Source organism: Salvelinus fontinalis, chromosome 12, assembly GCF_029448725.1.
Source record: "Salvelinus fontinalis isolate EN_2023a chromosome 12, ASM2944872v1, whole genome shotgun sequence".
Lineage (NCBI taxonomy): Eukaryota > Metazoa > Chordata > Actinopteri > Salmoniformes > Salmonidae > Salvelinus > Salvelinus fontinalis.
The window spans coordinates 8,087,842-8,100,009 of NC_074676.1; the positions used below are offsets into that span (position 1 = coordinate 8,087,842).

Here is a 12,168-nt window from a genome sequence, read left to right on the forward strand (position 1 = left end):
TGAGGCGGAATAGGTTTTTGTTGTGCCCTCTTCGCGTACAGTAGCTCTATGACATTTACTAGGTGTTGTCCGCGTGGTCTGTTTCGACACAAAATGCTGTATTTTATTTAAGCAAGGTGTTCATCTCCCTCTTCATATTGTAAATAAAAAGGATGACAGACAGTGGTTTTCAGGTTTAAAAAAAGCTTTATCTCAAGCAAAGGACACAGCACTCATTCGCACAAGACAGTCTTATTGTTTGACCATTCCAAAGAAAAGTGAAGGTAAAAAATCATTTAAATTTAAACATTTAAATGTTCTAGTGTCTTATTTTACTGTACTTTCCACAATACATTTTAAATGATAGACTCAAAAAAATATAGCCTATTTGAAAGGATTATGCGCCTGTAAAATGTACACTTGATGCATTAGTCATGGACCGCCTGCTATATTAGACAGCAGGTATATATCTGATGAAAAAAAATCGAATCATGTGGATTCGCCGCGTGTGCGGGCTATTATTGTAGCGGTTGCTTGGCAGTGTCGGCAGTATCAGCGGCATAGCTTTCCCATGGGACTGCTAGGGACGTAGAGAGCAAAAAATAGCAGCAAGGAGATGCGGGCGGCGAGCGCTGCGCGCCACTCACACATTTGGCAAAATGCCCTTGTAGTCTACTTCTCTCACCCTCGAGCTACTCTACAGCCCTCACTGGCACTAATAAGTAAATTCAGCACACACAACCAAAAAGGTGACTGAGTTAATGGAACGTATGGCGAGAAGCAATGAGGTACATTTGATGAAAATGGTATTTGCAAACACATGCGAAATCTGAGTTTTCAGTCGTGATGCTAAATCAACAACCTCGAGCGGGAGGAAATTGACTCCACAGACACGCGCGAGCTCTTCTCAGCGTCCAAGCCGGATGGTGATTGCAACGGAGGTGAGTTGGCAAATAACACCTTATTACCACGTTATTACTATGTTATATACAATGTTATAGGCCATCACCTATGTATGCTGAAATCGTGCGGTTATATTTTCGGTAACTTCTGTATGTGAAACCAGGCTATCTGAATGAGAAAATAATGAGCTTTTATTCAGTGTTGTTTGGATTTCGAAATTATTTCAACAAAAGAAGAAATTGTATGTTTTGCATGCATACCAAACACTGCGTTATGTAACGGCTTCTATAGGATAAAACTACTTGTAGGCTGCTTTATTTATTCATATTTTCCTGGTTATGCATCTTACATTCCACTGTGGAATGGCATTGTGCATAAGTTCTCTGGAGATATGGGAGATATGTTAAATAAATACATTCATTGAAATTCATTTGAAAGACTTCCTGATAGTCAGTCAGTCCCCATGTTATGCAAACACCCAGTTGATAGATGAACCTAGCACGCTAAAGGATATACAGTCATGTCAAGTTTCATTCATTGCCATAGGTTTAGATGAAGAAATCATATCATGATTGTTTGCCAGGCGTTGGCTGTGCGGCACTATTCAGAGGAAGAAGACATCAATATCTCCAAAGTGTCTCTCTTTGACAGCTCACAGAAGGGACTGGGGATTGAGCCATAAAGAAGCTAACAAATTACATATCCTCTCTGTCATGAATGAAGAGTAGTGGTGGAGAGAAAGAGAAAGAGAAAGAGAAAGAGAGAGGACCTATCCCCACTGTCATGAATAAAGACTGATAGAGAGTGGTGGAGAGAGAGGAAAGTGGATATTCGTCTTTCACCCGTCTCCTCTGTGAAAAGTACACTTGAATAACCTGTCCTGAATGGAGAGTAGCGGTAGATAGGGAACGAGAGGAGAGGGGATATACATCCTTTCACTTCTTCCTGTCTCCTCTGTCAAAAGAAGACTTGAATGACCTGCGCTCTGATCACACTGAATTATTTCTCTCCTCCTGGCTATAAATAGTCTCATCCTCTCTGTGCTCTGGGCACCTCATGGCCCCTGGCCTGGGAATCTGTGGACTCCGGGCAGGGCTGTGCATCTGTGGAATCTGCACACACACACACACACACACGCACGTGCACACACACACACGCACACACACAAACACACACTGCAGTTGGTACACTGTAAGAGCAGTGAGCTATGCCGGTCTGTACAGTGATGACCAATCTTAACAATTAACCAGAAAACGTTATATATCATGACAGTATTAGCCAATTCGCCATGAGCTGATATATGTTATGGTACCTTAACATCCTAAATAACATCTACTGGCAAGTATTTTAGAGACTACTGATAGCATATAGCTTCCTAAATGGCATTAAATTCACTATAGCACCAGAACATGAGCTGGAAATACCAAGCTTCATTTCAAACCCACTTTCTTTGAATTGTCTTGTTCACTAAATCCATATTAGGATTCAGTTATCATAAAGACCTATAAAAGGTTATCGTGTAACATCCCCTCTCACAGAGGAAAACGTATACTTCCATCTTCCTCTAATGAGGAAAGCTACACGACTTGATTATTCACCTGGGATTGTGAAATTATCCCGCCAAAGAACTGAGATCCATTAATGATACATTGTAAAAGATCCCCTTACGTCGGACTCAGAAAGGAAGGTGACGCACCTCTGCTTGTTTTGTCGTCTCTCCAAGTCAACAGAACCTGGCCCAGAGAGTAGCAGCAGCGTCAACCCACAAAGACCTTTTAGGGAATAGGGTGCCATTTTGGACGCAGCATGTTGATTAGGAATGTGAGGTGTTCAATGGCTTCCTTCCATTTGGAGGAATCAAGACTCTCCAGGGATCCCTGATGCATATTTTAGCACTGTCCTAATAGATGCTAAGTGTCCTCAGAGAGCTGTGATGTTTTAGAACAAGTCAGTTTTAGTGCTTTAATGTGGAGTAGAGTTACTTTAGCTCCTCTCAAGTTGTCTGTGTTTGTTTTGGTTGACTATGTTCCTATGAATTCCTTTGAAGGGTTCCAAGCTCTCTGGAAACCAACATGAATTATATTTTAGAGACTAAGGAAGAAGCTGATTTACAGTGCCTTCAGAAAGTATTCATACCCATTGACTTATTCCACATTTTGTTGTCTTACAGCCTGAATTCAAAATGGATTAACAAATATATATATTCTCACCCATCTACACACAATACCCCATAATGACAAAGTGAAAACATGGTTTTAGAATATTTTGCACATTTTTGAAAAGGAAATACAGAAATATCTAATTTACATAAGTATTCACAACCCTGAGTCAATACATGTTAGAATCCCCTTTGGCAGCGATTACAGCTGTGAGTCTTTCTGGGTAAGTCTCTAAGAGCTTTTACACACCTGGATTGTACAATATTTGCACATTATTGTTAAAAAAATATTTCTAGCTCTGTCATGTTGGTTGTTGATCATTGTTAGACAGCCATTTTCAGGTCTTGCCATAGATTTTGAAGCAGATTTAAGTAAAAACTGTAACTAGGCCACTCATTTAATTTCATCTTGGTAAGCAACTCCAGTGTATATTTGGCCTTGTGGTTTAGGTTGTTGTCCTGCTGAAAGGTGAATTCATCTCCCAGTGTCTGGTGGAAAGCAGACTGAACCAGGTTTTCCTCTAGGATTTTGCTTGTGCTTAGCTCCATTCCGTTTATTAAGTCCTTAATGATTACAAGCATACCCATAACATGATGCAGCCACCACTATGCTTGAAAATATGAACAGTGTGTCACGTGTGCTCCCTCCCCGGCCTCTAGGTTACCAGGCTGCTCATTATGGCGCACACCTGTCACCATCGTTACGCGCACCTGCTCGTCATCAGACTCACTTGTACTCCATCACCTCCTTGATTACCTGCCCTATATCTGTCACTCCCTTTGGTTCCTGCCCCAGGCGTCATTGTTTCTGTTTCCGTTTCATGTCTGTGCATTGTTCATGTTTCTTGTTTTGTTTATGAAATTATGCACTCCCTGAACTTGCTTCCCGACTCCCAGCGCCCACGTTACACAGTGGTACTCAGTAATGTGTTGTATTGGATTTGCCCCAAATATAACACTTTGTATTCAAGATAAAAAGTTAATTGCTTTGCCATATTTTTTGCACTATTACTTTAGTTCCTTGTTTCAAACAGGAAGCATGTTTTGGAACTTTTTTATTCTGTTCAGTCTTTCTTCTTTTCACTCTGTCAGTTAGGTTAGTATTGTGGAGTAACTCAAATGTTGTTTATCCATTCTCAGTTTTCACCTATCACAGCCATTAAACTCTGACTGTTTTAAAGTCATCATTGGCCTCATGGAATCCTTGAGTAGGTTTCTTCCTCGCCAGCAACTAAGTTAGGAAGGACACTTGTATCTTTGTAGTGACCGGGTATATTGATACACCATCCAAAGTGTATTTAATAACTTCACCATGCTCAAAGGGATATTCAATGTCTGCTTTTTTTTACCCATCTACCAACAGGTGCCCATCTTTGCGAGGCTTTGGAAAACCTCGCTGGTCTTTGTGATTGAATCTGTGTTTCAAATTCACTGTTCGACTGAGGGACCTTACAGATACGATATTTATTTATACAAAAGTATATGGACACCCCTTCAAATGAGTGGATTTGGCTATTTTTGCCACACCTGTTGCTGACAGGTGTATAAAATCAAGCACACTGTCATGCAATCTCCATAGACAAACATGAGAGGTGACTTTTCAACGTGGCACTGTCATAGTTTGGCAGATGCCAGGAGAACGCTTCCTGCCCAACTGCATAGTACCAACTGTAAGGTTTGGTGAAGGAGGAATAATGGTCTGCGGCTGTTTTTCATAGTTAGGGCTCCTTAGTTACAGTGAAAGGACATCTTAACGCTACAGCATACAATGACATTCAAGATGATTCTGTGCTTCCATCTTTATGGCAACAGTTTGGGGAGGGCCCTTTCCTGTTTGAGCATGACAATGCCCCCATGCACAAAGCGAGGTCCATACAGAAATGGTTTGTTAAGATCTGTGTGTTTGACTGGCCTGTTTGACTGGTTTGACTGGCCTGACTGGCCTGCACAGATCCCTGACCTCAACCCCATCAGACACCTTTGGGATGAATTGGAACACTGACTGCGAGCCAGGCCTAATCGCCCAACATCAGTGCCCGACCTCACGAATGCTCTTGTGGATGAATGGAAGCAAGTCCCTGCAGCAATGTTCCAACATATAGTAGAAATCCTTCCCAGAACAATGGAGGTTGCTATAGCAGCAAAGGGGGGACCAACTTTATATTAATGCCCATGTTTTTGGAATGAGACAAGCAGATGTCCACATACTTTTGGTCATGTAGTGTAATTGTATGTGTGGGGTACAGAAATTAGGTAGTCATTAAAAAAATCATGCAACTTATTATGTGACTTGTTAAGCACATTTTTACTCCTGGACTTATTTAGGCTTGCCATAAGAAAGGGGTTAAATACTTATTGATTCAAGACATTTCAGCTTTACCTTTTTTTATTAATTTGTAAACATTTCTTAAAGCATAATTCCACCTTGACATCATGGGATATTGTGTGTAGGCCAGTGGCACAACAAAATGTGGAAAAAGTCAAGGGGTGTGAATACTTTCTGAAGGCACTGCATGTGTAGTTCTATGCTTTGTGTAATTTCAGTTAGAACAGTATACATGTGACTGATAGTAAATATGCATAGGTGGGTATATCATCGTGAGGCCGTGTTGTGTAATCACTTGGGTTCCATTTCAGGCATGGACACACTTTATTGATTAAAAGCGTCAATTGCGTTTCATCTGAGAATCCATCTGACAAATACCACTGAGTATGAGCTGACATTTCCCTGTTGATACAAGACCATTACTAAATGTTCTCAAGGCTGAATCCTAACTCTGTCGTTCAACTCTATTGTTAATGGAAGATTGCCTCGTTGCTCGAATCCTTTGACTGTATTCAGTAGCTCATAGTTTGACGTGAGGATGAATCTGTGGAATGACATGAGCAGTTTTCTAATCATGGACCTTTGTCTGACCCTGACACATTTATAGCAATATCCCCATGATTAGGAAGAGCTGTGGCGCTTTGTGATAAAAGAAACAGCATCCAGTCTTTCTCTTCTCCTCTCCTCCATAAAGGGCTTTCATATGGTGGCAACAAAGCAATACAGCCCAAACTACAGAAAATGTATCATATTGACTCATACTGGAATACACTATATATCTTATAAAGGAAAATAGCTTGGTTGAAATGATTAATTCTTCAGAGTTCACGAAAGGGTACAAGCTGGGTACAAGGGTTCAAGTACAATTTCTTTCAGATCAGGACGCTATACCATGTATGGAACTTTAGTGCAAGAAAAAGTGATGTTGAAATAGTATTTTTCTAAGCAATTTGATAACTGTGTCGCTTTCAATTTCCGCGCTCCCATGGGAGCATGACATGGCGTTAATTCACACTAACCTAATGTAGCCAGGCGTAAAAGAAACGCCTACAGCTAGATCCCCCCACATTCTGGTCTTGACGAGAAGAGAGAAAAAAAAACTGTCAGGGGAGGTTCTCTTCTGAACTGTTCAGCCAATCCATTAAATGTGAAGGAGGAGTTAAGAGGGAATGTAGCCTTCGGAACAGGCACTCTTCCATTTACCCTGAAAACCGGAACTTACAGTTGTTGGCAACTCCGCTAAGGCTAATTCACATCAATTTATTCCCCTTTTTCATTCCTCAACCTTATTTAGCATGGCTAAAGGTTATCCAAAATCACATGTAATGGCAAAAATGATATGAGAGCTATAAAAGAAAGAATAATATTATAGCTGCAAGCAGCATTGAAACGGGGTGCTGGCTGATGGGGAAGCTGAAAGAGACAGTTGCATGGAAGCATTAAACATCCTCCCACGTATAAATCTAACAATTGAAAACACTAATGTGCAAGTTTCAAGATGTTAGAGCAAATATCATTGGAGTTATCGGGGTTTAATTGAGGACACACATATATATATTTTTTCTTTTACAAAGATTCCATGCAAATGTGTCCCTTATGATGAGAAACACTGATGTGCCAAGTTTCATGGTTGTATGTCAAACATGACGACAGGGCTGACTTTTAATGCTTAATTCAGTGCCTCGAATGGACCAATCTGTGCCGGTTTTGGTGTCTGAGTAGTGGTGTTAATATACACTACATTAGTATATACAAAAGTATGTGGATACCCCTTCAAATGAGTGGATTCGACTATTTCAGCTACACCCTTGCTGACAGGTGTATAAAATTGAGCACACAGCCATGCCCAGGTCAACTGTAAGTACTCTTATTGTGAAGTGGAAACGTCTAGAAGCAATAACAGCAATAAGTCACACAAGCTCACAGAACGTTACTGAAGCGCGTAACACGTCTGTCCGTAGTCTGTCCTTAGTTGCAACACTCACTCCCCTATTTCCAAACTGCCTCTGGAAGCAACGTCAGCACAAGAACTGTTCGTCCGGGAACTTCATGAAATGTGTTTCCATGGCCGAGCAGCCGCACACAAGCCTAAGATCACCATGCGCAATGCGAAGCGTCAGCTGGAGTGATGTAAAGCTCGCTGCCATTGGACTCTTGAGCAGTGGAAATGTGTTCTCTGGAGTGATGAATCACACTTCACCATCTGGCAGTCCAACGGACGAATCTGTCCCAATGCATAGTGCCAACTGTAAAGTTAGGTAAAGGAGGAATAATGGTCTGGGGCTGTTTTTCATGGTTCGGGTTAGGCCCCTTAGTTCCAGTGAAGGGAAATCTTAACGCTACAGCATAAAATGACATTCTAAACGATTCTATGCTTCCAAATTTGTGGCAACAGTTTGGGGAAGGCCTTTCCATGCTTCAGCATGACAATGCCCCCGTGCACAAAGTGACATCCATACAGAAATGGTTTGTCGAGATTGGTGTGGAAGAAATTGACTGGCCTGCACAGAGCCCTGACCTCAACCCCATCGAACACCTTTGGGATGAATTGGAACGCCGACTGCGAGCCAGGCCTAATCGTCCAACATCAGTGCCCGACCTCACAAATGCTCTTGTGGCTGATTGGAAGCAAGTCCCCGCAGCAATGTTCCAACATCTTGTGGAAAGCCTTCCCAGAAGAGTGGAGGTGTCACGTCCTGACCATAGTTCTTATGTGTTTTGCTTGTTTTAGTGTTGGTCAGGACGTGAGCTGGGTGGGTATTCTATGTTGTGTGTCTAGTTTGTCTGTTTCTGTGTTCAGCCTAATATGGTTCTCAATCAGAGGCAGCTGTCAATCGTTGTCCCTGATTGAGAATCATATATAGGTGGCTTGTTTTGTGTTGGGGATTTGTGGGTGGTTGTTTTCTTTGTCAGTGTTTGTGCAACACGGGACTGTGACGGTTAGTACATTTGTTGTTTTTGTATTTTGTCTAGTTTTCTTGTCATTAAATCATGGAAACTTACCACGCTGTACATTGGTCCTCTGATCCTTCTCGCCTCTCCTCGTCTGAGGAGGAGGACGACTTAGACTGCCGTTACAGGAGGCTTTTATAGCAGCTGTAACGGTAGTCCTCCTCCTCTTCAACCGAAGAGGAGGAGTAGTGATTCGACCAAGGCGCAGCGGGTGTAGAATACATAATGAATTTATTAAACCAGACGGGAAAAAACACGAAAACACTATAACAAACTAAACTTGATAACCTACAAAATAATAAACGATGAAGACAGACCTAGACGACGAACTTACATATAACATGAAGAACGCACGAACAGGGAAAATAGGCTACACAAAAGAACGATGAACAAACAAACCGAAACAGTCCCATGTGGTGTACAGACACGGAAGAAAATCACCCACAAACAAACAGTGAGAACAACCTACCTTAATATGACTCTCAATTAGAGGAAAACGCAAAACACCTGCCTCTAATTAAGAGCCATACCAGGCAACCCAAAACCAACATAGAAACGGAAAACATAGACTGCCCACCCAACTCACGCCCTGACCAATAAACACATACAAAACAACAGAAAACAGGTCAGGAACGTGACAGCAGCAAAGAGGGGACCAACTCCATATTAATGCCCATGATTTTGGAATGAGATGTTCGACGAGCAGGTGTCCACATACTTTTGGTCATTTAGGGTACTTCGATATTGCCAAGATATAAAAATGTTTATCAATCGGGCATTGAGATATTGCGACACGTGCGGAAGAATTATAAGAGAGAAGTATTCCATCCAAAACAATAGGTTTGCTTAAATATTGAAGTAATTTGAATGTCAGTGCAGATCAATCAATACACAGATACTAGGAAATGCAGATTATGATCTCAGCAGTATAATCTGTTAATGTTATGGGTGGAGATATCAAATGTCCTCCTCCTCCTCCTCCACAACATAAAAACGCCTTCGCCCCTTCAATGTCAGCTAGTGATGAGTTCAGCTTTTCTATTCACTTTGAACTTTTCAACTCGTTCAGTCAAAAGAATAAGAATTTTAACTCATTTGGTTCAGTAATGCCCAGAGCACCCACGACCCCCTACCGGCAGGGTTGGGTAGGTTACTTTCTAAATGTAATCCGTTACAGTTATTAGTTACCTGTCCAAAATTGTAATCAGTAATGTAACTTTTGGAATACCCAAACTCAGTAACGTAATCTGATTACATTCAGTTACTTTTAGATTACTTTCCGCTTAAGAGGTATTAGAAGATTACAAAAATGTATGTTACCAATTGAACGACATCTATTGCAGGATAAATCAGTGTTAAAGTTTACATTGCTGGCCATAAATGGATGTTACATTTTACTTTATGGGGTGGTTATGTAGGCTTCTTCTAACCCATCGCTTTCTACAATATATAATAATACAATGAAATTATATATTTACATTAAAAACCAAAGTCTATCAGAATTCCAGTCATTCCAATAAATGTTATACCCCTTGATTTTCAAGAAAAGGACTTGGAAATATGGAAGTATATACTAGCCAAATTGTTTTACCTGAGCATAACCCCAAAACGAAGGACTTATTAGCCAGCCCTACTCTGTTGTTTATGATTTTGTTGTCATGGAGGACTAATTGGGCTCATTGATTCGAGTTGAAAAATAAATGCTGCGCTCATGGAATGGCATGCTTTGAGCGCTACTGAAAAGTGCTGGAGAAATGTAACCACTCTCAGATTAATAGACAGAGCAATGGATGCAAGGACATTCCATCCATGATATCAAAATTATTGTTTTAACCATGTTATGAGGCTATACAGTGTTTGTTTACATTTACAATGTTTACAAACATTGGAGAAAAAACAAGCTTATATTTTGGGTTCTCAAGGAGTGTGACAGTTGAACTAAGCTCATGAGGCATTTATAAATTATATTCTTCAAGAATCAATGGATATATACGCTACCGCTATCACTTAGAAATGTCCTTGTTTTTGAAAGATTTTATTTTTTTTGTCTATTAAAATAACATCAAATTGATCAGAAATACAGTGTAGACATTGTTAATGTTGTAAATGACTATTGTAGCTGGAAACGCCAGATTTTTAATGGAATGTCTACATACAGTAGGCGTACAGAGGCCCATTATCAGCAACCATCACTCATGTGTTCCAATGGCACGTTGTGTTAGCTAATCTAAATTTATCATTTTAAAAAGCTAATTGATCATTTGAAACCCTTTTGCAATTATGTTAGCACAGCTGAAAACTGTTGTGCTGATTAAGAGGCACTAAAACTGGCCTTCTTTAGACTGGTTTAGTATCTGGAGCATCAGCATTTGTGGGTTCGATTACAGGCTCAAAATGGCATGAAACAAAAAACTTTCTTCTGAAACTCGTCAGTCTATTCTTGTTCTGAGAAACGAAGGCTATTCCATGTGAGAAATTTCCAAGAAACTGAAGATCTCGTACAACGCGGTGTACTACACCCTTCACAGAACAGTGAAAACTGGCTCTAACCAGAATAAAAAGAGGAGTGAGAGGCCCCGGTGCACAACTGAGCAAGAGGACACGTACATTAGAGTGTCTAGTTTGTGAAACAGACGCCTCACAAGTCCTCAACTGGCAGCTTCATTAAATAGTACCTGCAAAACACCAGTCTCAACATCAACAGTGAAGAGGTGACTCCAGGATGCTGGCCTTTTAGGCAGAGTTCCTCTGTCCAGTGTCTGTGTTCTTCTGCCCATCTAAATCTTTCATTTTTATTGGCCAGTCTGAGATATGGCTTGTTCTTTGCAACTCTGCCTAGAAGGCCAGCATCCCGGAGTCGCCTCTTCACTGATGACGTTGAGACTGGTGTTTTGCGGGTACTATTTAATGAAGCTGCCAATTGAGGACTTGTGAGGCATCTGTTTCTCTCAAACTAGACACTTTAATGTACTTGTCCTCTTGCTCAGTTGTGCACCAGGGCCTCCCACTCCTCTTTCTATCTGGTTAGGGCCAGTTTGCGCTGTTCTGTGAAGAAATTAGTACAGAGCGTTGTACCAGATCTTCAGTTTCTTGGCAAATTCTCACATGGAATAGCCTTACTTTCTTAGAACAAGAATAGATTGAGGAGTTTCGGAAGAAAGTGCTTTGTTTCTGGCCATTTTCAGCCTGTAATCGAACCCACACATGCTGATGCTCCAGATACTCAACTAGTCTAAAGAAAGCCAGTTTTATTGCTTCTTAATCAGAACAACAGTTTTCAGCTGTTCTAACATAATTGCAAAATATGTTTCTAATCCATTGATTCTTGAAGAATATATTTTATAAATGCCTCATGAGCTTAGTTCAACTGTCACACTCCTTGAGAACCCAAAATATAAGCTTGTTTTTTCTCCAATGTTTGTAAACATTGTAAATGTAAACAAACACTGTATAGCCTCATAACATGGTTAAAACAATACTTTTGATATCATGGATGGAATGTCCTTGCATCCATTGCTCTGTCTATTAATCTGAGAGTGGTTACATTTTTCCAGCACTTTTCAGTAGCGATCAAAGCATGCCATTTCATTTATTTTTCAACTCAAATCAATGAGCCCAATTAGTCCTCCATGACAACAAAACCCAAACTTTTGAACGGTAGTATATATATATATATAATTTACAAGTAAAAAAAAATGGATGTAGCAACTACAGATTGCCCCTTTAAGTCTATGAAAAGGGTGTGAGTTTGAGCATGTGTCCATTAGGCCTATGGATTTTTTATTTATTAGCATGAATTAGATTGAGCAATAAAAGCCCCACTTTTAATCCATTGGCTGGGATCTGCACA

General features: G+C 40.6%; 1 protein-coding gene across 1 annotated transcript in view; it reads left to right on the top strand.

Annotated features, from left to right (window-relative positions):
• The first annotated feature begins 389 nt into the window (after window positions 1–389).
• Window positions 390–12,168, top strand: part of LOC129866724 (carbohydrate sulfotransferase 8-like) — an 89,889-nt gene continuing 78,110 nt past the window's right edge. The window contains exon 1 of the mRNA XM_055939559.1: window positions 390–920. The gene's annotated coding sequence lies outside the window, so the exon portion shown is untranslated. The remainder of the gene's footprint in view (window positions 921–12,168) is intronic.